Source organism: Mytilus edulis, chromosome 10 (genome assembly GCF_963676685.1).
Source record: "Mytilus edulis chromosome 10, xbMytEdul2.2, whole genome shotgun sequence".
Classification (NCBI taxonomy): domain Eukaryota; kingdom Metazoa; phylum Mollusca; class Bivalvia; order Mytilida; family Mytilidae; genus Mytilus; species Mytilus edulis.
Genome location: NC_092353.1, coordinates 57,375,090 through 57,402,787, shown reverse-complemented (window position 1 = coordinate 57,402,787; position 27,698 = coordinate 57,375,090). Strand labels below are relative to the sequence as shown.

Sequence of the window (27,698 nt, the reverse complement as noted above, 5' to 3'; positions counted from 1 at the left end):
CACTTTACAGTTTTTGTCTATATATTAAAAAATGCAACACTATATTAATTTTTTTAAGATAATTATTTTAGAGATGAGTAACGCTTCCTGTTTTATTTTCATATGTTTTCTCGATTAAATTTTGGAAAAATTTGCATTGTTGATTAAAACGGACCAACATAAAAATCACTTGACTGTCTCTTTGGTACCCTTTATGGAACAGGAACGTCTAACTCAGGTTATAGTATTGTAAAAAAAAAAGATGATGTTGTATGATTCCCAATGAGAAAACTCTTCACAAGTGGCCAACATTATCTCTTATTTATATCATTATTCCAATATGGGGCTACAGACATGTTTTTTTTTGCTTTATGTTTTGCTATAAAAGATGATTTAATTAAAACTTTAATAATTATTCTTGGCAAGCTCTCGAAGGCAAAACAAACAATGACCGATTTGGTGGTGTCTGATATTTTGTTTGATATATTAATATCACATGTAAAAGACAAACATTTTGTCCTATTTTATATTCTACTGACTTCGTTTATACCAGAAATTCTTTAAATTAAATTATCGCCTCAGTATTGTTTAATGAGGAGTTCTGAAATCGATGACATTTTACAAATTCAAATGGTTGTGTAAACATTTAACAATCTCTTCATGGTCGTTCCATTCCGCCACACTTATATCACACTCGTTGACTTCTGCCTTTGCGTTTAATAACAATTTGACTATATTCAAATGACCTTTCATTGAGGCGTAGTATAATGGTGTTGAGTCAGGGGATTCAGGATTGTTAACATGTATTTTGTGGCTAAGTAAAATCTGGACAACTTCTTCGTGTCCATTTTCACAAGCCCTAGCCAAAGCGTTTGATAAGCCACTAAGAACGTCTCACTCCAAAAGTTTTGGTTCTTTCTTTCTGGGTAATTTCATAAGAAATAACACTGTGTCTTTATGGTCATTTTCACAGGAAGCAACAAAACCACTAATTATATATTGATAGACACTATGTGTTAACAATAACTCAACGATATCTGTGTATCCTTTCTCGCAAGCACGCTAAATCGACGGAAATAGAATTCTGTGTATATCTCTATCCTTTTGAGATGATACTAAAATCTTGACAATATCAAAATATCCCCTTGAACATGCCTCAGATAGGGGTGTTTTTATTTCATTTATTGAAATATCTTTTTTACTGTTCCACGTTCCGACAATAAACGATACAAAGTCATTATATCCTAATGTACACGATAAGAGAAGAGGCAATTTTAAAGAGTCTATATCTGATTCAGTCAATTGTGCAGTAAGATACTCTATGAAGGCTTTTCTATAATTTTTATTTTTATTTTGAATGTTTGCGAAAACTCTTTTGTTTCCATATCTTATTTCCTGTAAAAGTCTAGCAAAGAATAGCTCGTTATAGGTCTGTTTCAAACTTATACTAGCGCTTTTGACTGTTTCCTCAATTTCAAAAGATTCCAGTCTAATTCGGTTTTCAATGAATGAATATTCAGAATATTTGAGTATACTAGTTATAAAGTCCTTTCCAATGCACGACACAACAATGTCATGCATTTTTCATGTATAAACAACAGTTGATTTTGTTTTCTTTTAATGTATAATCCTTCTATTGAATTCCATCCCTCCTTCAATACCTTACGACTTTTTGGTGCATTTTAAACCTTCACTCCGATATAACATCGTGTAGAAAAGTATAATAATTTCCATATTCAACACATTCAAAGAAGGAATATTTTAAATCAAATGCTCCTTTAACTACATTGTAGTAACAAGGCAAGACAGACATATGATGGATTCTCCGTCTCTTTCATTTCCTCTATTTTGTTTGTTATTATTTGGTCAGGGTCCATAAAAAAATCTTGAACCCTGTTGCAAAAATCCTTTCTGTATGAAGTACAAAGTAACGGCAGCTGCTTTGACCTTAGACATTCGTTATCCTGGTAAACACTTTTCTTATCATTAACATATAAGTCAAAGATCTGTTGGCGTTCATCACGGGATAATGACAGCTCGGATGAATGTAAGTTACATTCTATGATAGATGGTAACACGTATTTTATTTTGCTCATACTATTTACATGTTCTCTACATGTAAATAAAAACATTTAATGTGCCTGCCTGCAATAGATTTAATTTCAGTTAACCTTGAAGTCAATTTTATTTCATCAAAATCAGAATTTGAAAAATTTCCAACAAAATCGTCCAGAATGTATAATTTTTTTGTGTCGGGTATTCTGTAATCATTTAGTTGAAGAAATCTTTCGCTAGTGGCTGAGGGCAGAGGAACAACAAAATAGCCATGGCTTTCTGACATACGAAGAGCTGTGTAATGAGCTAACGTCGATATTCCGGACCCACACATTCCAGATTTAACAACAAACTGATTGCGTTGAATAGTTTTGAATAGTGAAATTGCCGTTTTTGATAAAATAAACGTTTCATTGTGTAGTTGTTCTCTCCATATTCTTTTAGTATGAGTGTCTTGTTCTGAAAATGAAAATCATGTAAAAAAAATAAAATCAGAGACAAATACTTTATTCATTTATATTACGTTTAATACACAAATAAAAAAATAATAAAAAACATAATCATAAGCAATATCTGTAAAAGAAACAAAATACTACGAAAGAAAAAAAAGTTTGAAATTGGTTCAATCATTTCAAAAATTAATTATTTTGTTGCCTATTTCTAATGAGAAAGTATCTGATAGCAATATGCATTGTTCTAGATTTTTGTCACACTGTTTAGTATTTTTTCTGTTTGTTCCGATCTTTATTTAACGAAGCCATAATAATGCTTTAGTTACAGATACTTGTAGGATAAAGCAAAACCTACATCACTATATACAGTATTTCAGAAAATGGCTTGTTCGAAAACGGTAAAATGTAACATGATATGGTGTGATTGCCAACTAGATAACTTTCATCTAGATACTTAAACGGCATTTTTTGCTGTAACGTTAGCTTAGTTACTTCAGAAGTAACTTCATAGATGAAAACAATTTTGTCGCAACTAAATAAAAACGTATCAGTAATAAGGTATCGACCGTCTGTATTTTGGAAACACATTGTAGTTCATTTTTTCTGATTTTGTGTCTTCCTACCTTCATGCTAATGAGTTTTATTCTAGTTCCCTGAGCCTTTACCTACAGATTTTGACTTTAGCTTGTGTCTACATTTTCTCTGAAACAATTATATGTGCATATATGGAAACTGTGGAACATGCTAGCTTTACTGTGATGCAAATATAATACATTGCTATGTTACAATCCGAGACATCTTCTTGATTGCAATTGCCCATAATAAATTTTCAATTTAAGATTAAACCCGACGTGGCTTAATATCTCCCTCATTAAAAGTAAAAATACATAGACACAATATGAGAGTTAATTCTTCGTTTGCATATAACAGTAAGTTAGTAATAAACAAATGTAACCCATGAGCCGTGATTGTTTAAATCTTTAAAAAAAATGCGTAAGATTGCTAGACATCAGACATGTCAGATTTTAAAGGGGTTGACCGGCAGTTTTTCTTTTCTTTTCTGTAAATATTTTTTTTAAAAATTGGCACAATTTGTTGGAAATATATGTCTATAATCATTTTCTCAGTAAATCCAGACTCTTCTCATTTACTCCATTCGAAGTTCAACGGAAAATATATCGTTTTATTTCTTACAAATGCTATCGTAATGATGTATTTAGGTGAAATTATATAAATCAAGAATCTAAAATTGACACTATACACCGAACGAGCATTGGTTAAAATTAAAATAAGCTAAAATTATTGATAGGTCATGGAGCTCCTTTTTGAGGTAGAATATATTTAAAATATGGCAGGAAAAAGCTTACTCGGGCTTTTACTTTATATTTGCATTGGTATTATTTGGGTCTAAAATCAAAAGAAAGAAAATCAACAATCTGCTATAATTTTGGTAAATAACCTTTTCTGAGCTATTGGATCGTGTATGAAAAAATAAATCGGTGTTAGAAGCATACTTTTACCGTTTGTTGTATGGAAAAACACCAAGGAGTACGAACATTTGACACAAATTCCAATACTTCACCTAAATACATCCTTAATTAGCATCTTGAATTATAAATACTTACTGAATTCTTCTTTATGAAAGTAAGAATCTTCACTAGTAACCCGAATTTAACTTGAACGGACAAAAACGTGTTAACGCTATTTAAATGAGATTGATCGTTTATTGATAAAGATTGACAAAAATTAAAAATTATATTTAATTCATATCAATTCATATCAATTCATTTTAACGCCAGTCAAATAGATTTCTCTGCGGTGAATCAATTGAAATCAAGTTGCTGGTTAGTTGCGTTAAACTAATAGGCCACGCCCCCGTTAAACTATTTCAAACATCCATTAATTCGTTTTAAACATGAGACCCGAGCTTTTTACAGGTAAATCACCCAAGCAAAACGACCTCGATGTATCTATCGTTTTTTGTTTCAAACTTTAAATGCGTAGTCTTATTAGTACTGCAACCATAGTTCATTTTTTAAAACTTTAATGGTCCGGAAGAACACACACCTAAATTATATATCGATGGAAAGAGGACAACGTGTACAATAAGAAAAGTTGGGTCGTAAAAATCCAGAGTGGTCACAATTTTGTGAAATTGAGGTCAAAGGTCAGACCAAAAAATATCAATATTTCAAACACAAGAACAAAAAGGAGAAATATTCTGATATTTATTCAATAGAATGCTACAAAAACGATTCAACCATAAGCATATGCTATAAACGATGTTGAAACGACAAGTTTGACTAATTATATGAAGAGCTGCCATTACAAAATGGCGTTGATTTGGAACCTTCTGATTTTTTTCCATTCAAGACATAGCAAAAGAAGAAGTGGCCTTGACCTTTTCACATCCATAAACTTTCATATTGTGTATAGTATTTCACTATAGTATATTACAGAATTATTTTCTAAAGTATAAAACACCAGTTTATCAAATTATTTCAATATTTTTTCTATCTTTGAAAAAAAACAAAATTCAAGCGCTGAAACATTGTTTTTAATTTTGCATCTTAAAGGTTGTGTATTTTGTGAAAATTAGTATCTAGTTATAGATAAATACATATTGTGCATTTGTAAAGTCTGGACAGAGCAGTAATAACACAAAATATACTATAGTCACCCGAGGCGAATGCGAGGTTTAAAAAAAATTGAGTGTAAAACAAAGTCAGTTTGGTGCATGAACATTTTTTTAGTGGATAATCCTGGTAAAAAAGTTAACTCATTAATTTTTTAAGGGAAGGATGAAAAATTATACAATGCAATGCCAATTTTCTAATGTTGTAATTCAAATTCAGTCATGATCCTTATATAACTTTTAAAAGCGACACACAATAGCTCAAGTATTCATAAAATATGGACATGAATCAACGGGTCATGAATCAATCTCTTAGTCATCATATGCGGTTTCAGTACGCGTATTAGCATTACAAGACACTTCCCTTTTTTATAAGAACAAATTCGGCGCAGGACAGAGTTTGTTCAAAGCAAACACAGTTTTTTTTTAGTACAAATGCTATCTGGAGCGTAAATACCGTCATGATTTGGTCAAACTCGTCAGATATAGTCTTCCCTTTGCATAGGAAACACAAAAGAAATGTGAGTACAAAGTTTCGATCAATGTTCGTGACCCATATTCCCATATGCATATGCATGATGTATCTGCACTGCCAGTCCCAAATGTAAAGGGGCGAAATTGCTACAGAAACGATTGATTTTCTAATAGCCATACATTTACGAATTTTTGTTATCTTTAGGGACAATATACGGTTCAGAAGCGCCTTTGTGTTATTTTTCATCGATTAACTATCAAATGAACTTTTGAGCCTAGGCTCTGTGTTGAAGACCGGACCGTGACCTATAATGGTTTACTTTTATAAATTGTGACTTGGATAGTGTGTTGTATCATTGGCACTCATACCACATCTTCCTATATCTATTAACAAGCTATGCGGGCATCATTTCCATAGAAATACCAAAACGAGAACATAGCTCATAAGACCACTTAGTCTGGTGGCAGGATGAAGTAATTGTTCTTCTTTTAATGTATCCTTGATATTTTCAGACACACCTTGGTGTAATTCTGAAAATCTTAATATAGACTTCAATTTTCCTGCAGCAGATATGGCATCCCCTAAATTGAGTTCAGAGCTAAACTCTATAATTCATATCCCTTGGCCCCACTGTGCCTGAATTGTAAGGTGTCACAATATCTAGTTAGTTCTGGAGTTTGGCAGTTTGGTAAGCATCAGAGACAATCTTGAGTAAAATTGATCGGTATATATAGAGGATGTGCTACATGCATGAGAAAGGCTTTTTCTTATGGAAAAACAAATCACATCACTAACAATCGTTATTAATGAACTGACAGCAAGTTCAAATTCTATTTTTTCAGTGACTGTTTTACTTAATTGCACAGGTGTTGACTCCAATAAGTACTTGGTTATGCATGAATAAATGATTACTCACATTAATAAGCACAACTTAAAAGACTGTTAAAACGTTTAGAGGACTCAGTTTTGCGTAGTTTTCTGGTTTTTTTTAAAGGTTTTTCTTTTACACAAAAACCCTGTTTTCATATCCAAACTACAAGGAAGAAACTGAGCGCGAGATCGTATAAAAGTGTCAGGTTGTGAGGTTACATGTCGATCAGTTTGATCACATATATGGATTTCTGTTGTTTCTAATTTAAAGTTCCCCAAGGGTGACTGGGGAAACGAAATATGGTCACTTGGTCTTCCCCCGACCGGCAGTAAAACGAAGTTTGGCGTCCGTTTGGCTGTGCGGGATGTATCAAGTTCGCAATCACGTCCGGTCAGAATGGGGACGTTAAATCCGCTGCCTCGTGTAAAGGGAGTGTCACGTTCTTTGCACATTAAAAACCTTTGCATCAACTCTTTAAGGGGTCCGTAGGTGGCATGTTGCAATGAAAAATTTCTGTCCCAATCCAATATCCCATCATTTTCCAGTGGCAGTCTAAATTTTCCCGATCATCATCCCGAATGGCCTCTATTATGACAAAACCTACCTATTGTTTTTATTGTTAGCTTGTTCTCGTCCTGAACATGCATGACATATTTGCCACTGGACTTTAAGCAACCAACAATCAATCAATCAATTTAATTTAAAGACGCACCAATTTTGCCTTCTGGTGCAAGTCTCATAACATCACTGATGATTCGCCCACGGAAAGCAGAATATCAAAAAAAGTTGGTTTTAGCATTACCTTGTCACACACCAAATCTCTGCGAAACTTCAATAGTACTTTTCCCCCGACCACTTGCATGCATATTAATTGCTCTGAGGTTAAACATTGACATACAATGTATTTTCACACAATGTCAACTATAGTCATTATCCGGAAAAACCTCTTATCAGAAGGATTTGGTTAACTTTTATATAAAGTCAAAATTTTATTAACAAAAATATAACTTATTTACAGAAAATACACGAAAGAATTACTATATATATTCAAATCACTCAAAAATAAATTAACTTTTCCTACAAAATCTACATAATCACATCGAAACTATCAAATTGATTGTGAATGAAAAAATAAATGGTGGAGCTGATTAACGGATAGGAAATTTCCGTAATTAAAAAAGGTACAAATGATGTTTTTATTTTTGAGTTTTTGACAAAATTGTTTGGAATTTGTCCAACAAAATTTGCATGCAGTATCGCAATAATATGTTGTGTCCTCTCAAATGTCAAATACTGTTTTTGAATCATATGTTTTCTCGTTTTCAAAGAAAAACGCGTTAAATTTCTATCTAAAAAACAGCCAACTTTAAGTTTGAAAGTTTTACTTGGAGATGGTATAATATTTATGTCTTCATCATTCCGATGATCTTTGATGATATGTGCATAGAAAATATTTACGAAAATAGCGGGAAATTTAACCAAAAAATATATTTTTGGATTTTAAGGTAACTACCCAAAACCGTAAATTGAGGGGTACCCCCATTAAAGGAATAAAATACAAAAATGTGACCATAGAAACCTTTTACGACCCGACGGAAATTAAAATATAGATATTATTCTATCATTTAAAACAATTTGCAGCCGTGTGTTATTCCGGACCATTAAACTCGTTAAATAAGCGTCTTTTTCGATGTCAGTTGCAGTACTATATTAAGTCACATGCTCCACAATTTAATTAAACGAACGTATAATACACGTGACATTTTCATATATATAAGGCATTTAAATAAAAACATTAAAATATATATGCACGCGTGGTTTAAAAATGTCAAACTAGGGAATCTGTTGAAAATAAAATAGTTAGATGGATAACATAAATTTAATTTGCTCAAATGCACTAGATCTTTATCGCACATATATTGTAACGTTTGTGGGTCACTTTATTTGGTTCATTTATTTATTTCATTATTACTATTTTTAATTATTTTTCCAGAAAGATTGCTTTTTATTATTTTATTACTTTCCGATTTTTATTTAATTCATTAAATTTTAGTGACGTAATGAACCTCGCATTAGCATTAAAAATGTTTTCCCTTCTCAACCAATCGGAGAGCTCGATTGAATTCCCGGGGAAAATTTAGCTCGTGCAGATATTGTCTGCTAGAAATCATTCTCAGCCCAGACTTCCAGGTGTATAGGTGTAAGGTAAAAAGGGGAATTTTCAACCATGTGCGCGATATTTTTGGAAGTGGTCTCGGTAGGAATCACGCGCTATTTTTTTATACTATAATTAGTGTATTGAAGAAAAGGTGTTTTACAGTATTTTTAGGTAAGAAGTTCCCCCTCCTATGATTTTCATGTACATATTTTGAGTGACTAAAACTGGCTGGTTTTTGATCACGGTTTGCATTGGAGATTTAGCGGAAAACTTTGAATATTTACGTGTTGAGGCGTGAATTATTTAGAAAGCGGTTCGCTGGTTAAATTATGAGTTGAGTTTTTGAAAAGTTCTTTGAGCTGAATAAAAGTTGTCAGTTGGCGAATAACGAAATTCGGTTAACTGTTCAGCTGTTCAGTTGTTAAGGTTAAAGTTATTTATAACTTGCGGGTTAAAGCAAGTAAAAGTTCGGAGTCATTATTTGTTGGCATTCACGTGAGTGACTCAAATCTATGACTTGAACTTAAGGACGGTAAATTTAAGTATTAAAGTGTTAACAAGCGAAATCCATATGCAAGCCCTGATCAGAACGGCAGAGTGAGTCGTTAAAGAAAGTTGGATACTGAAAGAATTTATTTTCTTGGTCTAAGAAATCTTGTTATAGACTGCAGAAATAGACCATTGACTCGCAAAACTGTAACTTATTAAATGTGCAGCTGATTCATATGCGTGTTGTCTAATAAAAGTTGTATCTTACTGAATTATTTTATTGCAGAGAAACGCCTTGTCCCTTGCCTGAATTGATCCTTCGATTAAAACTCGTCCTGATTACTTCCCTTGGTATTGGTAACAACCTAGATTTTGAACCTCCCATGAGTCTGCCTGCGTTTCATGGTTTGCTGATTACAGATTATTTAAGTGAAAGCATATTCCGGACAGAACGAGTCTTATGTTGTCTTAGCTTCCCTTTGGATATTTATTTTCTGGTATTTGCTTGTGAATTTGGTATATAAATCCTACTACAGGTTTGGAAATACTGAAATAGATTTGTTTTAAAAGTCTGTTATTTTTGTGGTGTCGTACTTGAAACGACCACACTTGTTGGGTCGGGCTATTTACATTTGGTCCGTCTGTCTGTCTGTCTGCCCTTTTATTATTTGTTTACCTTTAGGTTTATGGGAAATGTTTTAGTTTTACTCCAACCCATACAGATCTATAATATAGAATTAGTGTAGGATGGTACTTCACACTTGAGCAATAAAAATACCTAGACATATTTTTAGAGGTGCAGTATATTACTCGGCTACTACCCTAACTGTAGTGTTAGGACTGAATTCTCTGGTAAACTAATATTGCCAGATCCTATATTTGGTAACAGTCCAGATTGACATTCCAGTTGTTCACCAAGTTCTACACTGGGATAGCATGACTGCGGTCAAGGTCAAAGGTTAGGATCTGGTTGGCCCTCTGAGTAGACTAGATCTTCTTTGTTACCTTTGGTAATAGAATCCAGAAGTCACACTTAACTGAGACTTGGAGAGTACAGAACATCAGAGACATCTTGTTCCAGAACACATATTTTAAATGAATTATAAACTGGTGGCATAGACCGGTAAAAATTATACCTAATAAAACTCTTTAAAATATTCTAGTCGGGCATCACTATTATAGAAGTCCTAGAGCGAAAGCATAGGCCGAACCTACCCTCGAGATAGATTAAATGAAAAGTTGGGTTGCTGTCTAGTTTATAGAAAGTATAGGTTAAGGTCGCATAGACAGTACCCCAGTTTCGTTTCACTGGCGCCCACGTAGGGACACTCATATATAATGTGTACTTGATAAATTTATTTATAAAAAACTAAATAAGTTAAAACACTTTAAAAAAGAAAATTTATAAATTTTAAAATTAAATAAAAGAATTCAAGGGTTAGTTATGGATACTCAAAAGATTAAAAAGGAGTTGCGAGAAATGAAACAAAAGATTGAAGAGAATGAATTGTATCTCGCTGAGGTTGAGCCTCGGGCTAAATTCCATGACTTGGGTACAGGTCCCCCTAGTTCTCCTGTAAAGATGGACTATGGAGGTGCTATACCTCGGAGAAGGCTTATTCCTGAGATGGATGAGTTTAAGAGAGTTACCTTCTCGCCTAAACTTGATCGGGTTGAGAAATATAGCTCTACTCCGAAGCGGCTTCCATCACCACATAGTCCCATTAAAAAGGCCCCTATTCCTAGGTACGAGAGTACCTATCTGGGAGATCAGTATGATACACCAGAGGTAACAAGAGCTTGGGATGCTTTTGTGACAGTCCGGGATAAAAATAAAGGGAGTTTCCAAACACGCTTATCGTCACCACCGAGACCACTTCCGCGCGCGTTTAAACCCGCGGATGACAAAGTCACACACTCGGGCAAATTGCCGAATAAGCCGATTGTAACTCCTATTTGCTTTGATGGTAAACAGATGGAGATAAGAGATTGGTTAAGTCAATTTGAAAATTGTCGTGCCATTAATTTGTGGACTGATGATCAGTGTGTAAAAATACTGCCGACATTTTTGAGAGCTCAAGCTTTGCAGTTGTACAATGATATGACTTTGATTGAGAAGGGAGACTATGGTTCACTTATTAAATTTCTTATTCAAAAATTTGATCCTATTCAGGATCCCGGAGTTTATTTAAGTCAACTACATAGTATGACTCAGAGTTCATATAAGAGCTTATTGCAGCTTTCATCTGCTGTATTTAGGTTAGTATGCAAAGCATATCCCAGTATAGACTCGGACTCTAAACAAAAGATGTCGATTCAGTATTTTATTGATGCTTTGTCAGACAGTGAGGTACAGAAACAAGTACGTCGTTTAAGTCCTAAGACATTGGCCGAGGCTGTTGACTTAGCTTTACGTGAAGAGTCATATGTAACGTTGGAAAAGAAACGTCCAAAAACTCAATCACTTAGCGAAGTTGAACCCTCTGATCAATTTTCCGTGTTTAGTAAGCAATTGGAGGAATTGCGCGAGTGTGTGGCGAAGTTGTCCGTGGGAAAATTTTCCGCTGATCGCGTGGAGGAGGCCGCCGTCGCGCCAGCGCCAATTCAGATACCTGCGGGGAATGCCCCGAACTCTGGTAATAGGGGTGGATATGGTAACAGGTATAGAGGAAGAGGGAGAGGAAATTATGGTAGAGGTGCCCAAAGGGGGGGTTATAATTCTCCTGGCCAATATATGGGTCAAAACCAAAATGGAGGGTATTTTAATTATCCTGACCAAAATACTGGATTTACAGGTCAGTCCCAGGGAAATGCACCAACCTTTTATGGAGATAGAGATAATTTTTCTCAGAGGGTGTGTTCGATCAGCAACCCCAAACCCCACCATCTATACCCGGCAGACGTAGGCGACTTCCTCCTAGGCGATTTAGAGATTATGTCTTTTATTAAACTGGATATACTGAGCTGGGCTGAGAATCCTGTCTTGTAGTTGTCTTGTCAGCTGTTTTTATGTGTATATAATTGTTTTTATTTTCTTAGCCACCGCTGCCACACCACTAAGTTTTGTAAACTCCACATACTTATAGATATTAACATAAGATAAGGTTTATGTCTGCTTGGAATGAAAGAAAAACTTAATTCCTCCTGTGATCTTGAATTGGAACATAGTAGAAGGAATTCTTTTGAGATGATGTATTAACTTGCTTCAACTGAAAATTGGTTGTTTGTATTGATGTCGTATGGTCAAAAATTGCCTGATGTCCATGCCAACACCCAATTATTTTTTTTATTTTTTTTTTCTAAAATTGAGAAATAAAATCCATTCCAAGCCAGACGAGTAATATAGGTATTAGTGTAATGATGATGTATTTTTTTTATTTTTGTTAATACGATAGTACTGAATGAAGGTTTCAACTGAAATTTGATGTTCTTTTTCTTGCTCAGATTCTATGACTGAATCCTATTAAAAGCTAATTTTTTAATTCACGACAGTTTAATTTGACAAATATTATAGTTCTTGTTAGTAATATAAATTCAAATAGTTGGAACTTTCATTTATTATATATAATTAATTATGAATAATAAGGGATAAGGGTTCAACATCTGTTCGTGGTTTACAACGCTGGATAAATGGTGGATCGTGGTGTCTCCATAAACACGTCTGTGCGTCCTATCTAACACTTCCATCGTGTAATATCAAATCCATGAAAGATACAAGTTAATTTTTGTGCGAAATATACCAGTTAGTGCCTATAATTCAACCGATATTCATACAATATTGTTGCTATAAGCTATTTTAAAGGAAATTGTGTTTGAAAATGTCTGTGAATCTATGTGAAACCAGGATTAATATCACGGTAAAATTCTATGGTGGAAATTCACTCAATTGGTATGACTGATATTTATGTATCGCAAGAAAACTAACCAACAGTTAGGTGTTGGAGGAGGTAATTACCACAGATAGATTTTATGAGGTGTTGCCCAGCCTACTCCATGCAGCATGTCCTATTTAGAATTGAACTGTATCCAAGTTTTTGAAAATTAATGGCTTTGTACAACAAAATACGTATTGTCAATCGTTTCAGTCTCAAACTGAGGCGATTGTATAAAAGACATTTATACAAAGTATCCAAACTTTCAATACCAAGACGTATAAAAATATTTAAACTTGCAATACCAAGTCGTCTAGAAATATCTAAACTTCCAATATAAAGACGTATAGAAGTATCTTAAGAAATGGCTTCAGTTATATATCCAGTAGAGAAGAACATTCATAATCAGGTTGATAACTTTATTACGGTCTAAAACCATGATAATTGCTACATTTTGCAGTCGTAAAACCAGACGAAACATACCGTCTTGGAGAAAAACTTGTTTGCTGATGGTATACAGAACATTCGATTATCATCAAAAGGGAAATATATCCATGGTTTATCCGTAAACTCATCAAAGGGAAATATATCCATTGTTTATCCGTAAACTCATCAAAGGAAAATATATCCATAATTTTTTATCCGTAAACTTGTGTCATTGGTTTGGAAAAATACCTACAAATCTTGGAAGTGCTTCAGATCTTTATCATTATTCAACGCTTATACTGATTCCGTGTTGGTGGAGATGAACTTTTTTCGCTAGGAATCAGGTGTTGAACAAGGACTATCGTTTCTTTAATTTTAAGAGAAAACAATGTAATTATAAATATAATTTATTTCGGTTAATCATGACTAATTCAATATTAATATCGCCTTACAATTTATTTTTCAGGGTTAAATTTCAGAAACCAAAAGTAAAGATATATTAAAATTATATTGGGAAAATAGATTTAAAGATTAAAAATGAATCCCACTGTACTTACTTTGGGACATAGTTATATTCGAAGATTATCTAATTATTGTAAAATGAATAGGATGTCAACCAACTTTGGTATTACTTATATTAATGGTATTATGTATGGTAAAGGTGGTACAAAATTGTGCATATGATACAAGATCATGTCTTTCAAAGATTGATCACTAAATTTTCTCCTACAATAGTTATATTACAAATTGGAGGTAATGACATAGATAACCATAATTTCATGGTTAATACTTTTATAGAGACTTTTAAAAAGTTTTTGAGACATTTGAAGTCTAAAAATGTAAAGAAGGTGGTTATAGTTCAATTGTTTCATAGGTTGAAAACTAGAGTTTCAAGGTCTGTATATGCAGGCAGAAGAGCCCAGATTAATCTGGAACTTGTAAATTTGACAAAAAGGGAGTTTAAAGATTTTCTAGTGTATTGGACACCAAAGAGGTTGACATCAAAGTTTCTATTGACAACAGATGGTGTCCATTTGAATAAAACCAAAATGAGGACTTATTATTATTCCTTAAAGAGAGCTGTTAAGCTTTCTCTTAGAAAATAAAAATCAATAGGATGCCATTTGTTGTCGATTATTATAGATATATATGTATATATATTAGTGTGGAGTGGTTGGTGGTGGCTGAGATATATTTTTTCGTAATAATGTGGAGTAAATATATTTTTCAGCTTGTATAATTATTTGTATATTTCAGGAGGGGAGATGTTTTAATCTTAATTGAAAATTTTGATTTCTTGCACCCGAGACCACCAGCTTTGCATAGCAGCGCGCATTAACTAGCACATGGATTTTGCCAGATATGCGGACATATCTGTTCTGTGGGAAAGGGGGTAATGTAACGTTTGTGGGTCACTTTATTTGGTTCATTTATTTATTTCATTATTACTATTTTTAATTATTTTTCCAGAAAGATTGCTTTTTATTATTTTATTACTTTCCGATTTTTATTTCATTCATTAAATTTTAGTGACGTAACGAACCTCGCATTAGCATTAAAAATGTTTTCCCTTCTCAACCAATCGGAGAGCTCGATTGAATTCCCGGGGAAAATTTAGCTCGTGCAGATATTGTCTGCTAGAAATCATTCTCAGCCCAGACTTCCAGGTGTATAGGTGTAAGGTAAAAAGGGGAATTTTCAACCATGTGCGCGATATTTTTGGAAGTGGTCTCGGTAGGAATCACGCGCTATTTTTTTATACTATAATTAGTGTATTGAAGAAAAGGTGTTTTACAGTATTTTTAGGTAAGAAGTTCCCCCTCCTATGATTTTCATGTACATATTTTGAGTGACTAAAACTGGCTGGTTTTTGATCACGGTTTGCATTGGAGATTTAGCGGAAAACTTTGAATATTTACGTGTTGAGGCGTGAATTATTTAGAAAGCGGTTCGCTGGTTAAATTATGAGTTGAGTTTTTGAAAAGTTCTTTGAGCTGAATAAAAGTTGTCAGTTGGCGAATAACGAGATTCGGTTAACTGTTCAGCTGTTCAGTTGTTAAGGTTAAAGTTATTTATAACTTGCGGGTTAAAGCAAGTAAAAGTTCGGAGTCATTATTTGTTGGCATTCACGTGAGTGACTCAAATCTATGACTTGAACTTAAGGACGGTAAATTTAAGTATTAAAGTGTTAACAAGCGAAATCCATATGCAAGCCCTGATCAGAACGGCAGAGTGAGTCGTTAAAGAAAGTTGGATACTGAAAGAATTTATTTTCTTGGTCTAAGAAATCTTGTTATAGACTGCAGAAATAGACCATTGACTCGCAAAACTGTAACTTATTAAATGTGCAGCTGATTCATATGCGTGTTGTCTAATTAAAGTTGTATCTTACTGAATTATTTTATTGCAGAGAAACGCCTTGTCCCTTGCCTGAATTGATCCTTCGATTAAAACTCGTCCTGATTACTTCCCTTGGTATTGGTAACAACCTAGATTTTGAACCTCCCATGAGTCTGCCTGCGTTTCATGGTTTGCTGATTACAGATTATTTAAGTGAAAGCATATTCCGGACAGAACGAGTCTTATGTTGTCTTAGCTTCCCTTTGGATATTTATTTTCTGGTATTTGCTTGTGAATTTGGTATATAAATCCTACTACAGGTTTGGAAATACTGAAATAGATTTGTTTTAAAAGTCTGTTATTTTTGTGGTGTCGTACTTGAAACGACCACACTTGTTGGGTCGGGCTATTTACATTTGGTCCGTCTGTCTGTCTGTCTGCCCTTTTATTATTTGTTTACCTTTAGGTTTATGGGAAATGTTTTAGTTTTACTCCAACCCATACAGATCTATAATATAGAATTAGTGTAGGATGGTACTTCACACTTGAGCAATAAAAATACCTAGACATATTTTTAGAGGTGCAGTATATTACTCGGCTACTACCCTAACTGTAGTGTTAGGACTGAATTCTCTGGTAAACTAATATTGCCAGATCCTATATTTGGTAACAGTCCAGATTGACATTCCAGTTGTTCACCAAGTTCTACACTGGGATAGCATGACTGCGGTCAAGGTCAAAGGTTAGGATCTGGTTGGCCCTCTGAGTAGACTAGATCTTCTTTGTTACCTTTGGTAATAGAATCCAGAAGTCACACTTAACTGAGACTTGGAGAGTACAGAACATCAGAGACATCTTGTTCCAGAACACATATTTTAAATGAATTATAAACTGGTGGCATAGACCGGTAAAAATTATACCTAATAAAACTCTTTAAAATATTCTAGTCGGGCATCACTATTATAGAAGTCCTAGAGCGAAAGCATAGGCCGAACCTACCCTCGAGATAGATTAAATGAAAAGTTGGGTTGCTGTCTAGTTTATAGAAAGTATAGGTTAAGGTCGCATAGACAGTACCCCAGTTTCGTTTCAATATATGTGCGTTTCAAAAATTACTGAATGCAATGAAACCTCATGGCATGTAAGTAACATGTGGTCCTTTGCAACTATTTACGAAACTTTATGTATTCCTGTATATTTACCGTTTCTCTTTTCTCTTTTTATGTTTACTATATTGTACTCGTAAATCAAATGTAGACATGGAAACTACACAGCAATTATTTATTGTGTACATAATTTAAATCGATGTATCTTATATTTCCGGTAAGCAACAAATATTCATTCTCTTGCCGTATATTGATATACGGAAAAGCTTGTAATAAAAAAACAAGGTTTTGATGAATTGAATAATAAAATTGATGAAGACAATGTTGACGTATGTTGAATATGATAAACAGAAAGTCATACCCAAAATTATAAATGAAGTAGCAGCCCACTGAACTTTTAAAACTGTGTTAAATTGTAATACCGGTCACTGGCCAAATCGGGCGTTAATTGTGGAAGAGAAGCAAATATCAAACAAAAATATTGTTCTTACGATTCTGTAAAAAGACTATTGTGCTGTCATGCACCCTGACGTACTTGTAATAAATGAAAATATATATATGAGATAAATTTTAGTCTGCGATAACGATGGGTAAGTTGATTTAAGTTTAACGACCTAGACTGGCTATTTATCGGCATACTCTCACGTTTTTTAATGTTTTAAAAGAAAACATATATTTACGTTTTGGGCATTAAATATAAGTCTACTTACCAAATTGAAATGAACATAAACATTGTTAAAAAAAATGGAAAAGAAACATTCTGCATTGTTGTTTTCATATAATTTTATTTCCTATATATTTGAGCGGAAATTTCTAAGTTAAAACTGATTGTAGTATAGATAAAATAAATCATCTAGGTTCTCTCGTTGAAGTTCGCGTTACATATTAAAATGAATTTCATTGGTCGGAACGTTTGCAAAATTTCAATTCAATACACAATATAGAGTCCAGTTCGGCAAAAAAAAAATCAAATTAAGACTCTACTTTGTCCGATTAAACAAACAGAATTTAGAAAAATAACACTTTTACGATTCTTTCAACCACGACCAAAATATCTATCTTTTTCTCCGCTGAAAATCATTACTATTGATATTAGAACAAGTCAAAAGTTGCCGGAGCCGGTTCATTTATGATGCATACGAAACTTTTATAATTAATTATACGGTTTGTATTTTTCCAAATAACTAATATATCCGATAAAAATCGAAAAATAAATTATCGGTTAAAACTACCGATTTTTCTATGAGACAAACATTATCCTTATATGAGTCAAATTTGCAATATAGATTCATAAAGGACAAACCATATCCTCATGTTTTTTTATGCAACACTAGTAAGCATAGTTCGTCTGTTCTCGCTTCAAACCAAGCCATCATAAATACACCAGAGATGACTAAAATGAAAGTCTTTTCGCTCATTGAGATTTTTTGGTAGGTATTAAGCTTCAATTCGACCATTAATTACCGTAAATTTTCGATTTTTGCAAAATTACGAAAAATATGTTATAATCCTTGACCTTCCCGAAGCTTATACTTCGTTTAGTTTAAAAAAAAAAGAAGATAAAAGCGATTTTTGTTCGAATTAACGAATCTCATTCTTACAAGAAAATGAAAGTTTTCGTGTTTTAGGTTGTGCTGAAGCAAACGTAAAAGTTGAAATGAAAATTACACTCCGAGATTACACTAAAGACATTTCGCTAGCACACATGGGACTAGATTTATTAATTGTTCATTTGCAAGTCAAAATTAATAATCATGCAAAACAAATGATAAAACTTCCCAATTTAAAATTGAGAAAAAAACGACAGGAAACCAAAGTACAAAGGTACGGCATTTATTTAAAAACAATCTCCATCCAACTTCAAAATGTGAGGTAAATCGATTAGCTTACGCTAGCCAAGCAACCAACAGACAAAATAAATCTTGACTCTCCGATCAAGACTATCTATAGACACGGAATAAAAAATAACGGAAAATAATAGCATGTTAGAAAGGTTACAAACACATTTATACAAACATGAAGCAGCTGTTTTTTTACTGAACTGGTCAGTGGTAATACAAAACTAGGGTTTCAAAAAGATGAAGAAAAAGAAAAAGACATTTAAACATGCTAAAGTTTCTGAAAAAGCAAATCAGACATAGTGTTTAACTGAAATTGAAAAAAAAAGGATCATGATAGTCTATAATATGTAAACATTTATTTCAGAAAGCCAACAACAAAATGAAAGGAAACTATGTATTGCTTAAAAACATTGACCAGGGCCGTAACAGCCTCATGTTTGAAATTTTAAAACAAAGTCACAGTACAAAGGCTTGTCTTCATATCAAATTGTTTTCACGGCGAATGTCTTGCAAGAAGCAAACTCCCATTACTCCGATGTCGCCCCTGCTTTATTTTGCGTGATCCATGCATTCCCTATTTCCATTCTCAATTTTATGTTTCTGAATTACTTGTCTTTTGTTCATTTACTTCCCTACTAAATGTCTATAGTCTAAGTGTTAATTTTCATTTGTAAATGTCTGGTTTCGCAATAATGCATGTCCACCAATATCCAGACATTGTGCGAAAAAATATAGTTTAGAAGATATTATTCTATGCTGAATACAGAAAACATATAGTCGTTTCTTCATGAAGATTTGAACTCTAACATTAAAGAGAACCAAACTGGCTGTCCTTTTTGAGTATTTCCATCTGGTGTCTTACATTTAAGGGTTTAACTAGTATTAACATGATTAAGTCGTGTCAACTTACTGTCAAGACAGACGCCTTTATAGAAAATAAAGGAATATGGGGTAAACATACACGGGACCTAATCGAACACAAAGTCAGAGCTTAACAAAAATACAAATTATCAATGGTCGCGTTTGTATTCCTGTTCATCTTTATAGTCGCTAGAGGGTCTTCAACGATGAAAGAATCTGAGAGTACTTAAGTTTCTGACAGCTAGTTCACACTGTTACGTTTGGAGTCTTCCTGTCCGTCATCCCGCAATCTGATAATTTGATTATCTGTCTCAGGACCTGCGCATATATAAAATACTTGCCACTGAACATTGAACCAAGTAAAATCAATACACATCGTTTCATATATAAAAATCAATCTACAGATGATTATGCATTTCTTAGTTGGTTAGATTCCCTTTTGTGGGAGTTGAACACTTTGCGGGACAATTTTCTTCTCATGGGAAGATATATTTTTCCCATGGGAATATTAGTTTTTTCTTTTCTTTTTTTTCAGAATTTGTAAAAGTGCTATGAAATATCGAAATGGACTGACAATCATGCACTAGTAACCAATGACTGGAACAATATAACAGGCATTTCAATAAATTAAAAGTATTTTTATCATACTTTTACACTCAAAAGTCTTTTTATATCGTTGAATGATTGATAGAAATTCTACCGTTCAGCGAATGATTTTACAATTTGAATCTTTCACCTTTGTTTTCGGTCAATATCATCGTGCATTTCATGTAATAGTGTTCGCTGAACTGTCACGTATCAGAAACATGCCTTTTGAATTTCAGAATTAAAATTATAATTTTGTTTTAATCTATAATTATACATGGGGAATGACGAATCGTGTTTTTGATTGTTTTCTAATTATAACCTTTTAATTTCGTGAATTTACATCATAATTATTATGAATGTAATTATTCTTTTTCGTCTACGTAACTCGATATGCGTGTTTTTCGCCACTACAAAGATGAGCACGAACTTTTTTTGTTCAAATTTCCTAATCATGCTTATGCAATGTTGTAACTCGTCTACACAAAATCTTTTATTTCAATTCATTTTTGGTCTTTTCTAGATCTTTTATAACCTCTCAGGTAATTTTCAAAGAAAATCCAGAGTTTTCGGCATTTACAAGGACGCGTACGGATGAGGATTAAATATAATCTTTTTGTGATATATTCACTTGTACTTTACCCGTAGGCTGTCTTCGTGTACTGCAATTTATGGTTTACATGTTTAAAGGAATACGAATACTTTATTTCCCATAAAACTTCAATTATTAGTTGTCAAGAACATACATACACATAACTATAAGGTAAAATTAGTACATGCATGTGTAAACGATACAATTAAATTAGCTTGGAGGACTGACTTTCACATTTATAACTTTTACATAGTTTTTCTAATATTACAATATTTGATGAGTTTAACTGTTGATCAGCTTTAAAGATATAAGGGTTTGACTAACAGTAGTTCCTTAAACATTTCCTTCTTTTTCTATAGTTTATATGTTCTACAATTCATAATGTAATGGTACTCATCATCAATGTTGTTTGTGTCACAGAGACGACATATTCTGTCTTCTCTGTGTAAATCCTGAAACCTTCTGGACTCAATCGGCAACTACCACATCTATATCTGCGTAATATATGAATTTAGAAATGTAAAAAGGAGTTTTCTAATTGATTATTCTTTTTGAAAATATGACAGCATTATGTTTTATGCGATTCTGCATAAAAGCAAAGAATTCTTCTTGAAACTGGTCTTTGGGTTTCTGTTTAATACATTTTGACACCCATTTATCACAAACTGTGCACAAGGACGGAAAACAAATATACGTCCTTGCTGTGCACTATAATTCGAAATAGTTGTAAATTGCAATTTTTTTTAATTTCTATTTTTTCCTCACTAGATAGGTGAAAGTATGTATAACATTTATTGTAAATTGCGAAAATGCATTACGAGCATAAATTTATAATTTCAAGTTAGAATTTAGAGTCTCAACTTTTTTCAAAATCTCTGTAATATTACTCATGTATTATTTATGTTTATGTCAAAGGCATTTGATTGGATAATAGGTAAAGGTAGGCGTGGTTTTTGGTAACTTTCCTCCAATCAACTGCCCCATTCGAGAAACCTGTGTGCGCTGATGCGTGTAAACTGGGTATTGTAACGGTACGTGTCTTACATCAGAACCTATCGTGCGTGACCAATGTTTATTGTATAATTTCTTGTCACGTGGTCAAATTATCTGAAATACAAGTTCTAAAGGTGCACTACAGCAGAATTACAGTTTCAGTTGTTATAATTCAGACACAAATTAATATGGTTATTTTGAAATCTGCTGCATGGTTTATTCCATTGGCAATCATATTCACGAAAAGTTGTAAATCTTGAATATTCTGTAATATCTTTATGAAGCGTGATTGAGAAGTAGATTCACACAGATACTGCAATCATTGTCATCTTTAAAATTTACTTTGCATGCACTAAATTTCTAATCCATTTGTTTAGAACAATAAAATATGTTTAAACTACTAAATATCTAAATGAGATTACATAGGAATAACTTGTGGTGTATTCATGTATACTAGTATGTAATAATAATAAAAAGAAACCAACAGCACTATTTGACGAAGACGAAGACGAAATAAAGGATTGAATTTTAACGTTCAGTGACATATATTACAATGATGTCGAAACAGAACTTGAACTTGACAATAGGTTTTCATAGAACCGTCGCTTTTCCAAAGTACGCTTAGTTGCGATTTCACAACTTCGGGTTCGCATTATAGTTATACATGTACAAAATAACTTACAATAAACAAATTCTGATGATTTCTTCAACTGTTCGAGGACTTTCTAGTTGTAATATAAATCTGTGATTTTTCTATATTCGTACTTTCGACGAAGCAAAGCAGTTCGATCTAGATCTGGATATGTATCATCATTAAACATTTACAATATTCAATAGTTGTACATTTGTTTTGGTACATGTAGAACATGTAGAAAAATCCGTCTTTTCGAATAAAATCTTAATTTACGTACCATTGTAAAATTGAGAATGGAAAATGAGGAATGTGTCAAAGAGACAACAACCCGACCAAAGAAAAAAACCAACACTGAGCAGAAGGTCACCAACAGGTCTTCAATGTAGCGAGAAATTCCCGCACCCGGAGGCGTCCTTCAGTTGGCCCCTTAACAAATATATACTATATATATATATAGTCCAGTGATAATGAACGCCATACTAATTTCCAAATTGTACACAAGAAACCAAAATTAAAATAATACAAGACTAACAAAGGCCAGAGACTCCTGACTTAGAACAGGCGCAATCATGTTTATGATCTCAACCTCCCCCTATACCTCTAGCCAATGTAGAAAAGTAAACGCATAACAATACGCACATTAAGATTCAGTTCAAGAGAAGTCTGAGTCTGAAGTCAGAAGATGCATATACGGACCCTGGATTTAAATCAGATATGATCTGGCGGTTTTTGTCTTTTTTTCAAAATACATATTTTTAATTGTGACTATCTTTAGTTTCGAATCTTTCTTTCATTCTAATTAATTTAGTTTAAATGAAAATAAGGAAATTGGAATTAAAACACTGTTGAAGAGACACTACATATTCGGGTTAAATTCACCTTAGTTTGTTAATTCAAGTTTGACATCTAACATCTTAATCCGTAATCCACATTTACCCGACAACCTTAAATTGTTTATTGAATTTTATCAATCAAATATCCTCACACAGGAAACTAGACAAAATAAGTTATTTGTAATGGTATTTATCAAAACTAAAATGATTGAAAATATCTTTGTAGAATATGAATTTGCCTAATAAGCGAATAATTATAATACATATATTTCAACATCTTCAATAGAGGGATTACTGATAAGATGCCCAAAATATATGTACATGTATACATATTGCGATTAGTGCTATATAGTATGTCAATGATATCGAATGCCCGCTGAGTGTTAAACATGTTTGACACTGCTGGTTTTAATTTTCTGACTCAAGTATAAATTTAAGAAAAGTTAATAGTTTCTGAATATTTTTAGATTCAATATTTTATCATTATTATTATTTTTTAAAGTCTCACCACATACAAACATAAAATGAGAATCACAGAACTAAACAAAACATTTAAACATTTGCATTGTGTGCATCAATCTTTAAAAAGATAAATGAGACGCGTATAAGACACAATATATAAATATAAACAAATTTTTACTCATTTACATTCAAAATTTACAGTGTCCGTATATAACAAATGAAATGAAACATCTTTTTATTTAAGAACAAGTGAAATAAAATGCCGTTTCTTTTCAATAAAATATTGTTGATGTTTTTGGCATCTATTGCAGCAACATTGTCGTTATTGAATAAATATATAAATTTTTCGCTATTTGATATTTATAAATTGAAATGTTAAGCCTAATGTATTATTATATGTCTATAATGGGCATTTTAAAAGGACAGGAATATAAAAAAGAAGATGTGGTATGATTTCCAATTAGACAACAGTCCACAAGAGACCAAAATGACAGAGACATTAACAAATATAGATCACCGTGCGGCCTTCAACAATGAGTAATGCCCATACCGCATGGTCAGCTATAAAAGGCCCTGATATGACAATGTAAAACAATTCAAACAAGAAAACGAACCGCCTTATTTATATAACAAAAAAAATGAATGAAAAATAAATATGTAAAACATAAACAAACGACAACTACTGAATTGCAGGTTCCTGACTTGGGACAGGCGCATACATAAATAATATGGCGAGGTTAAAATTGTTAGCGGGCTCCCTATCCTCACCCTAGTCTCGATCAGTGGTATAACAGTACATGTACAACATAATAAAAAAAAGAGGGTTTGGATGGGGTTCAATGATTAGAGAATAATGCCCTTGAAAAATGAAGATTAGAGAATAATGGGCATAAAAAATAAAGATTAGAGAAATGTGTGGTCTAAAAATATAATGAACATTGAATGATCAATAAAAGAAAACGCTAAAAGATACCTGAATTTTATTGAATGATTAATAAAAGAAAATGCTAAACATTATCTGGTAACAGAATTTCTCTTCTTAAAATTCAAAGAAAATTATCAAAGTTATCATTGTAAAAATATGATAAAAGTGAAAACAAACTTGGTAAACCTTTTTTGGTTTCGTGGTAACAGACTATAGGATTCAGTCAATATGAACTGGTTTCCGATACTTCTACTCGGGCTTTAAATTCAGTGGCGGATCCAGAGGGGGCGTAGAGGGCGTACACCTCCCCTTTTGCTTGGACTTTTTTTTAAAATGATTAATCAGACTAGACCGTGAATTAATAGGGAGATGCAGCATCTAAAATGTCCAACCCTTACACCTTACCAGCAACTACAAAATATGCATGCCCCACGCCAGGAACCGTTTAAAAAGTGCATATTTCACTTATTTTATGTTTTAGTCCTAAAAAGGGGCAAAAAAAAAAATTTCGCCTCGCTCCCCTCGTTACAAAACTACAGCCCCTCTTTCAAAAAGCCTGAATCCGCCCCTGTTTATATCTGACTATGCGGTTGGCTTTAGCTCATTGTTGCATGCCGTACAGTGACCTATAGTTGTTAATTTCTGTGTCATTTGGTCTCTTCGAAGAGTTGTCTCATTGGCATCTTCTTATGTGTCGTCAAAATCACTGGAAAGAACTGATGAAAACTTGGACTTGTTACTTCATAGAACTAGCACTTAAATCATGCAGAACAATACACACCAACACGTCATTGTTGAGTAACAAATGAAAGCCTTGCTGTTGTTTGGAAATCACCGTTCTCATTCATTTAAAAGAATGATTTTTACTCTTTTTTTTTAAAGATTAAAGAAAACAGGGGAAAAATTAGAGAATAATGCGTAAAAAATTACTTTTAAAGAATAGACTTATTTTTTGAAGATTAGAAAAAAAAGGGGTGAAAATTAAATGTTTACAGAAAAACAGCCCCCCCCCCCCCAACTCAGACTCTCCTATAAGAATCATTTTAAATAGGATGGACAAAAAGATGGAGGGGTAGAGTGTAATATTTGTAACTGGACGTTAAGCAATCATGAATCATTTAATCTTATTACAAAAATTGAGAATGAAAATGAGGAATGTGTAAAAGAGACAAAAACCCGACTATAGAGCAGACAAAAGAGGAAGGCCTAAATTACGGGTCTTTAATGTAGCGAGAACCTCATGCGTATACATACATGCATTATTGTATGCACATGCTTGTTCCAGAGACATATAATACAATTATATGTCTCTGGATAAACATAATTATTTAGAATTAAAAAGTGTATAGTTATCAATAAGTTCATTTTCAAAATCATTTATTTAAAGTGAAAAATCGCGAATTATCCCTTTAAGGCTTGTTGAAGATCTTCATCAAATAACGAATGAATATAAGAAGATGTGGTATGCTTGTCAATAATTTAATTCACCGTACATGTGGAATACCGTATGATAGTTTTTTTGGTCTAAAAAAAAATACATCTACTACATGTCTTTGATTTAACAAATGATAAAAGATCTGGCATAAAAACGTGATTCTGAATATAATCTAAAAATTGAAGAGAAAGTCAGACTAAGACGTTATACAATTTAAAGAATACAAATCTTAAAGTTTTATTACTTAGAGGTATACTGTCCCCTTCTTTTAACCTACAAGAAAACTTCACGAGAGCCGATGATTAAATATCCACCTTGTTTTTCCGTATATATACTGAGCCAAAAAGGTTTAGCAACACTTTTTTTTTATAATTTTTTTGTTGTTGTTTTTGGAAAAATATATTTAAACATCATTGATATAATCCTTAGTTTTACCTGTAACAGTCGTACTTTTTTCCTGCTGATTGATTTCGCGCCATTTCAGCTTTGCACGTGTCAATGATGTTTTACCTTCTGTACCTGTAATTTTAAAACGATATTAAAAAATTCTTTTTCACTAACGTTCAGAAACACACCATTGGTAAGAAAAACACAAACACCGTTGAAAAATTTGCTTGGGGCGTCAACCAGGCCACCCCGAAAATGACAGTCAGAAAGGTCTTGAAACGGTTGATGCCGGAATGAGGGTTGTTGACATCATGGCTCGATTTAATGTGCACTAGGCAACAGTTCAGAGACTAACAAACAGATATCGACAAATTACAACTGCATAGGATAGGTCGATATCTCGTAGACAAGAAAAAACTATCGTCAAGGGAGGAGCGCTTCCTTCGCTTTACGTCAACACGTGACAAGTTTTTTTCAGCTAAAAAAGTACTGCATTGACTAAGGGAAGTTGCTGGTGTTCCTGTCAATCCTTCATTGGTGCACTAAGGGCATGGCTGAGAAATTGATTTTGAGAAACACTATACTCATTTAAGCATTTTGACCCTCCCGCGCTCCATACAAAGAAAATCCTAATTAATGTGAGTGATAAACATTCATGTTGCTTCTGACATATCATAATTCCATTTTTGTGTTATTAAAATTATATGTTTAAATTTTATGATTTTGAATTAAAACAAAATTTCACAATTTTGTTGCTAAACTTTTTTGGCTCAGTATATATATTAAAATAACTTAAGAAGCAATTCAAAGGATATTCAATTTGTTTCAATATTGCCGAAAACTGAGGCTACTATAAATTTTATACATGTAGTCGTCTCAGCCGAAAACAATACATAATATTGATAATATAAGCAAGTGTGACAAACCAAATTGAATCACAAATTTGTTGTTTGGGATTATTCATGGTTCACTAGTATTCCTTTCACGAATTTGGCTATACTTTTGGACCTTTTGGATTATAGCTCTTCGTCTTTTATATTAAATTTGCTTTTGATTTCATATATTTTGGCCTCGAGCATCACTGAAGAGACATGTATTTTCGAAATGCGCATCTAGTGCAAGGAAATTGGTACCGTTAATTGTATTCTATATTAACCAGTGACACGTGTCCTTATTTTTAAGAAAAGGGATAGAAAAAGTATGAATCAAAAATATCCGGTTTTTCAAAACTATATTTTCAAAATGCATTGCATAATTTAAACCGATTTAAAGTTTTTCATTTTATTGTATGT

The 27,698-nt window shown here is 33.0% G+C and overlaps 1 long non-coding RNA gene across 1 annotated transcript; it reads right to left on the bottom strand.

Moving 5' to 3' along the window:
• Positions 1-19,042: 19,042 nt before the first annotated feature.
• Positions 19,043-26,550, bottom strand: LOC139492191 (uncharacterized). The gene is made up of 2 exons (XR_011656715.1): positions 26,455-26,550; positions 19,043-21,231 (listed from the first exon to the last, which is right to left on the bottom strand). It is a non-coding gene; the product is annotated as an uncharacterized lncRNA (long non-coding RNA).
• Positions 26,551-27,698: the final 1,148 nt, after the last annotated feature.